The sequence below is a fragment of the Hylobates moloch genome, unplaced genomic scaffold (assembly GCF_009828535.3).
Source record: "Hylobates moloch isolate HMO894 unplaced genomic scaffold, HMol_V3 SCAFFOLD_12, whole genome shotgun sequence".
Classification (NCBI taxonomy): domain Eukaryota; kingdom Metazoa; phylum Chordata; class Mammalia; order Primates; family Hylobatidae; genus Hylobates; species Hylobates moloch.
In genome coordinates this window covers 11109174-11115744 of record NW_026652287.1, presented here as the reverse complement: position 1 = coordinate 11115744, position 6571 = coordinate 11109174, and the positions used below count along the sequence as shown (strand labels likewise).

At 47.4% G+C, this 6571-nt stretch overlaps 1 long non-coding RNA gene across 1 annotated transcript in view; it reads left to right on the top strand.

Annotated features, from left to right (window-relative positions):
• Positions 1-6227, top strand: part of LOC116477789 (uncharacterized) — a 48311-nt gene extending 42084 nt beyond the window's left edge. Inside the window, exon 4 of the long non-coding RNA XR_009208828.1 lies at positions 5949-6227. This is a non-coding gene — a long non-coding RNA (uncharacterized LOC116477789). The remainder of the gene's footprint in view (positions 1-5948) is intronic.
• The last annotated feature ends 344 nt before the right edge of the window (positions 6228-6571 follow it).

Below are 6571 nucleotides of genomic sequence, written 5' to 3'. Positions count from 1 at the left end.
TGTCTCAAAGAGAACAAATGGCGAGGGTGGAGGTGAGGGTGAGGGAGAGGGAGGATTGTCTCCCACCATACTTTCTCACCCATCATAATCACAGTCCCCAGAGAGCCAGGTCCAGCCTCAGGTTGCTGATGAGTGCGTCTGAAAGCACATGGGGGCCGGGTGTGGTGTCTCACGCCTATAGTCCCAGCACTTTGGCAAGCCAAGGCAGGCGGATCACCTGAGGTCAGGAGTTCGAGACCAGCCTGGCCAATGTGGCGAAACCCCGTCTCTACTAAAAATACAAAAATTAGCCAGGCGAGGTGGCGCGTGCCTGTAATTCCAGCTACTTGGGAGGTTGAGGCAGGAGAATTGCTTGAACCCGGGAGGCGGAGGTTGCAGTGAGCCGAGATTGCGCCACTGCAATCCAGCCTGGGTGACAGAGCAAGACTCTGTCTTTTAAAAAAAAAAAAAAAAAAAAAAAAAGGAAATGCTTTGGGCAAGAGCAAGAACCGGGACAGGGCAGCAGCCAAGTCAAACCTGATACTTGGCACCTGAGCGGCTGTTCAGATTGGGGTGGCCGGCAGGTGCCATTTACAGAAGGGCTTGTAAATAATGCACATGGAGTCCTGACCCCACAGAGAGAAGAGTCCCGCCGATTCGCAACCTGACCGCCTGGCTGACCTGCCCATGGCACCTGCCTGGATCTCCCTGGGAGGCAGGGCCAGCCTCCCCTGCCCAGAGGCAACTTGAGGCTGAAGGACCTGTTTGGATTGTAAGCTGCAAGCAGAGGTGAAGGGGTATCTGCTTCCCAAATCCTCTGCTTGGTAACATTATATTCTTCCTTCAAGGTCCTGTGTTTTTGTAGCCCCAGTGAAATGAACTGTTTTCTGTTTTTTCAACATTCAAGTGATTTAACTGCTTTTAGAATCTTCACAACAACATTGGTTTATTCTTTTCATGACACATTGTACTGGGAGTCTTAAATGTCTCCACTGACCAGCAGGTAACATAAACCCATGATGGAGTTTATGTTATGGAGGCCTGCGCAAGACAACTGGGAATGGTGGGGACTGCGGCAACAGGCAGGGCCCATGTAATGGTGCTAGCTGTTCCTATGTTCCAGCCAATTGCCATGCAGGAATGAGAACCCAGTGTGACCAGATCTTCCCTTCTTTTTTTTTTTTTTTCTTTTTTTTGAGATGGAGTCTTGCTCCGTCGCCCAGGCTGGAGTGCAGTGGTGCGAACTCAGCTCACTGCAAGCTCCGCCTCCCGGGTTATGCCATTCAATTGTGTCAGCCTCCTGAGTAGCTGGGATTACAGGTGCCTGCCACCACGCCCGGCTAATTTTTTTGTATTTTTAGTAGAGACTGGGTTTCTCCATGTTAGTCAGGATGGTCCCGATCTCCTGACCTTGTGATCTGCCTGCCTCGGCCTCCCAAAGTGCTGGGATTACAGGCGTGAGCCACCGCTCCCAGCCTTTTTTTTTTTAATGAAGGAGTCTCGCTCTGTTGCCCAGGCCAGAGTGCAGTGATGTGATCTTGGCTCACTGCAACCTCCACCTCCCAGATTCAAGCAATTCTCCTGCTTCAGCCTCCCAAGAAGCTGGGACTACAGGCGCTCATCACGACACCTGTCCAATTATTGTATTTTTAGTAGAGACGAGGTTTCACCATGCTGGCCAGGCTGGTCTCAAACTCCTGACCTCAGGTGATCTGCCCGCCTTGGCCTCCCAAAGTGCTGGGATTACAGGCGTGAGCCACTGCACCTGGCCTCAACATGGGTGAGTCTCAAATGCATTTGGCTAACCGAGATGTAGAAACAGTGTAGATTTACTTTCTCACCTGAAAGAACAAAACAAAATGGATAAAATATACATGAAACAATGTTTTTCAAGACATCGGACATCAGTCAACAGAGGACAGTGATCCCTGAGGGACAGGGAACAAACGGGGTGAGCCCAGTGATTGCCCCCGCAATGCTACTGTCTTGGGAGTTTCCAGGCCATGATGCAGAGAGAGGGAACCCAGGTGGAGTCTGGCAGACCCCCTGAGTTGAGCAAACACAGCTAAGAGTTCAGGGGGACCAGGGAGGTTAGAGTTCTGGAGAGGATACAGCTGCACACAGAATCCCAGAGATCTGCAGCGAGCCCTTCTCCAGTCGTCCTCTGAGCGATGCTCAGCCCACACACGACATCAAAGGGCAGACCCAAGGCCAGAGAAAGAACCACCTGAAATGATTAGAGGTGCGAGTGCATTCTGCTTGTGCCATCAGCCAGCCTCAAAAACCTCAGGGTTCTTGGGGGATTGGTCTTGCCTCGGTAGTGGGGAAAAATTAGCTCTAGACTAAGTTGCACCTTTTTTGTTGTTTTTTGTTGTTGTTGTTGTTGTTGTTGAGACAGAGGCTTGCTCTGTCACCCAGGCTGGAGTGCAGTGGCACGGTCTCTGCTCACTGGCACGGTCTCTGCTCACTGCAACCTCTGTCTCCTGGGTTCAAGCAAGTCTCCTGCCTCAGCCTCCTGAGTAGCTGGGATTACAGGCGCCTGCCATCACACCCGGCTAATTTTTGTATTTTTAGTAGAGATGGAGTTTCACCATGTTGACCAGGCTGGTCTTTCTGACCTCAAGTGATCCACCTGTCTTGGCCTCCCAAAGTGCTGGGATTACAGGGGTCAGTCATCTTGCCCAGAATTTTAAAATTTAATTTAATTCTATTTTATTTTTGAGACAGCGTCTCGCTCTGTTGCCCAGGTGGGAGTGCAGTGGTGCAATCTCGGCTCACTGCAGACTCTGCCTCCTGGGTTCAAGCAATTGTCATGCCTCAGCCTCCAGAGTAGCTGGGGTTACAGGTGCATGCCACCATGCTTGGCTAAGTTTTGTATTTGTAGTAGAGACAGGGTTTCACCATGTTGGCCAGGCTGGTCTCGAACTCCTGACTTCAGGTGATCCACCTGCCTTGGCCTCCCAGTGTGCTGGGATTACAGGCATAAGCCACCTTGCTCAGACTTGCTGTTTTTTTAGGAAAAGGTGGGGCCAAGGCACAGAGCAAGCAGGACAGGGGAAGGGGAGGGTGGTCCAGGGGAAAGAGGAAAGAACATTTTTAGGGATACCAAAATATAGAAGAAGTAGAAAGAGGAGGAGGAAAGAGGAGGAAAAAAGATGAAGAAAAAGAGACAGAAAGAGAATCCAACAAGGTAAACTCCACAATATCTAACATCCAATCAACAATAACCAGGCAAACATGCAGGAAAACATCACTGTTAAAGAGGACAAAAATACATCAATTGAAACCAATCCAAAACTGACACAGATATGAGAATCAGTATATAAGGATATTAAGATAGTTACTGAAACTGTATTTCATATGTTTGTAAAGTTAAGTAGAAACATAGAAGATACAAATAGAACTTCTAGTGATGAAAACTACAGTATGTGAGATAAAAAATACCCCAGATAGGATTAATAGCAGATTAGACATTATAGTAGAAAAGATTAGTGACCTAGAAGACATGATGCTAGAAACTGTCCATTTTTGGTGTGTTATTACATGATTGTATTTGTCTGTTTAAACTCATACAATTGTGTTCCCAAAGAATAAATTTGGAAGAGACAACACCTTCGGTCCACACAAGAGAATATCTCTTTCTGGTTTGCAAAAATTGAAAAAAAAAAAAAAAAAAAAAAAAGAAAGAGTTTTATTACTTGTCAGTTATACCTTACTAAAGCTGACAGAAAAAAAAAACTTTGGAATATAATGCCTGGATTTTTTTTAATTATTATTATTTTTTTAATGAGACAGAGTCTCCCTCTATTGCCTAGGCTGGAGTGCAGTGGCACGGTCTTGGCTCACTGCAACCTCTGCCTCCTGGGTTCAAGCTATTCTCCTGCCTCAGCCTCCCTAGTAGCTGGGACTACGGGCATGTGCCACCACCACACCTGGCTAGTTTTTTTGTATTTTTAGTAGAGATGGGATTTTACCATATTGGCCAGGCTGGTCTCAAACTCCTGACCTTGTGACCTGCCTGCCTCAGCCTCCCAAAGTGTTGGGATTATAGGCGTAAGCCACTGCACCTGGCCAATGCCTGGAATTTACTTCAAAATAATATAAGGGGCAGGAAAAATGGGTGGGAACGTAGATGAAACAAAGTTGGTCATGATGTGTTGAAACTGAGTATTAGATATTATTCTCTCTACTTATAAATTTCTCCAAAGTTTTCTTTGTAAAAGAAAAATAAATAAATAAATATTTCAGGTTGAATTTTTTTTTTTTTTTTGAGACGGAGTTTCACTCTTGTTGCCCAGGCTGGAGTGCAATGGTGGAATCTCAGCTCACCACAACGTCTGCCTCCCGGGTTCACACGATTCTCCTGCGTCACCCTCCCTAGTAGCTGGGATTACAGGCATGCGCCACCATGCCCGGCTAATTTTGTATTTTTAGTAGAGACAGGATTTCTTCATGTTGGTCAGGCTGGTCTCAAACTCCTGACCTCAGGTGATCCGTCCGCCTTGGCCTCCCAAAGTGCTGTTATTACAGGCATGAGCCATTGCGCCCGGCCATTCAGCTTGGATTTTTAAACCCACAGGAATGTAAGCTCCATGAGGGTAGGCATTTTGTCTTCTTTTGTTCATTGATATGTCTCTTTTTGTTGAATTTTTATTTTATTTATTTATTTATTTTTTTGAGATGGAGCCTCACTCTGTTGTCCATGCTGGAGTACAGTGGCATGATCTCGGCTCACTGTAACCTCCACCTCCTGGGTTCAAGTGATTCTCCTGCCTCAGTCTCCCAAGTAGCTGGGATTACAGGCACCCACCACCATGCCCGGCTAATTTTTTGTATTTTTAGTAGAGACGGGGTCTCACCATGTTGGCCAGGCTGGTCTCAAACTCCTGTCCTCAGGTGATCCACCTGCTTCGGCCTCCCAAAGTGCTGGGATAACAGGTGTGAGCTACTGCACTGGGCATTTTTTTTTCTTTTTGAGACGGAGTCTTGCTCTGTTGCCAGGCTGGAGTGCAATGGCACAGTCTTGGCTCACTGCAACCTCCCCCTCCTGGGTTCAAGCGATTCTCCTGCCTCAGCCTCCCAAGTAGCTGGGATTACAGGCACCTGCCACCATACTCGGCTAATTTTTTGTATTTTTAGTAGAGACGGGGTTTCACTGTGTTAGCCAGGATGTTCTGGATCTCCTGACCTCGTGATTCACCCACCTCAGCCTCCCAAAGTGCTGGGATTGCAGGCGTGAGCCACCGTGCTCGGCCCAACATTGTTTTAATCAATAAATATACACACACACACACACACACACACACACACACACACACGCATTTTTTTTAAAACAGAGTCTCGCTCTTGTTGCCCAGGCTGGAGTGCAATGGTGTCATCTTGGCCCACTGCAACCTCTGCCCCTGGGTTCAAGCGATTCTCCTGTCTCAGCCTCCGGAGTAGCTGGGATTACAGGCGTTGCCACCATGCCTGGCTAATTTTGTATTTTTAGTAGAAACGAGGTTTCACTATGTTGGTCAGGCTGGTCTCAAACTCCTGACCTCAAGCGATCCACCCACCTCGGCCTTCCAAAGTGCTGGGATTATAGGCATGAGCCACCACTCCTGGCCTATATACATATATATTTTTTTCTTTTGAGACACAGTCTCTGTCACCCAGGCTGGAGCGCAGTGGCACGATCTCAGTTTACTGCAACCTCTGTCTCCTGAATTCAAGCAATTCTCCTGCCTCAGCCTCTGGAGTAGCTGGGATTACAGGCACCCAGCACCACACCCAGCTAATTTTTGTATTTTTAGTAGAGACAGGGTTTCATCATGTTGGCCAGGCTGGTCTTGAACTCCTGACCTCAGGTGATCTCCCCGCCTCGGCCTCCCAAAGTGCTGGGATTATAAGCGTGAGCCACTATGCCCGGCCATGTTTTAGTAAATATTTTAAAAATAGATGAGTGATTTCTCCTTTTCAATTTGCAGTTCCAGCATTAGACCCTGGAAACTACTGATCTGAAGACAGAAACCAGCCTTTATGCACCTGACTGTTCCCACCCCAGGGGGCTGATACTTGCAATGCCACACACAATTTTTGAACTTGACTGCCCCAGAGTCCACCAGTGAGCTTGGGAACCTCTGATTTGTTAATTAATTAATAGGCCTCTGGTTTAGGAGTCAGAGGTGAGAACTTTAATTCAAAGTGAGCCATTAATTAGCTGGGAATCGTGGGCAGGTCACACCCCTCTTCAGTCCTCAATTAAGACCTGCAAATATTTCTGTGTGTGCTTATTTGTATATTTCCCATTATAAATCCTCAGAGGGGCTTTCGAACCCCAAAAGTTGGGGACCGCTGCACTAGATGGTCTTTAAAGTTCATTCCTTTAATAAATATTTATTGAGGGCCTACTATGTGCCAAGCCCTGGGGCTGAACAAAGCCTGAGACACAGACAAGTTCCCTGAGATCTTGTGGAGGTTACATTCCTGTGGAGGGAAACAACCAACCACCATGGGAACAAACAATTACAGATGGTGGTAAGTCGCAGGAAGGAAATGAAACAGGTAATAGGGAAGTGATGGGGTGATGGCGGGGAGGCCGGCCCTCCAG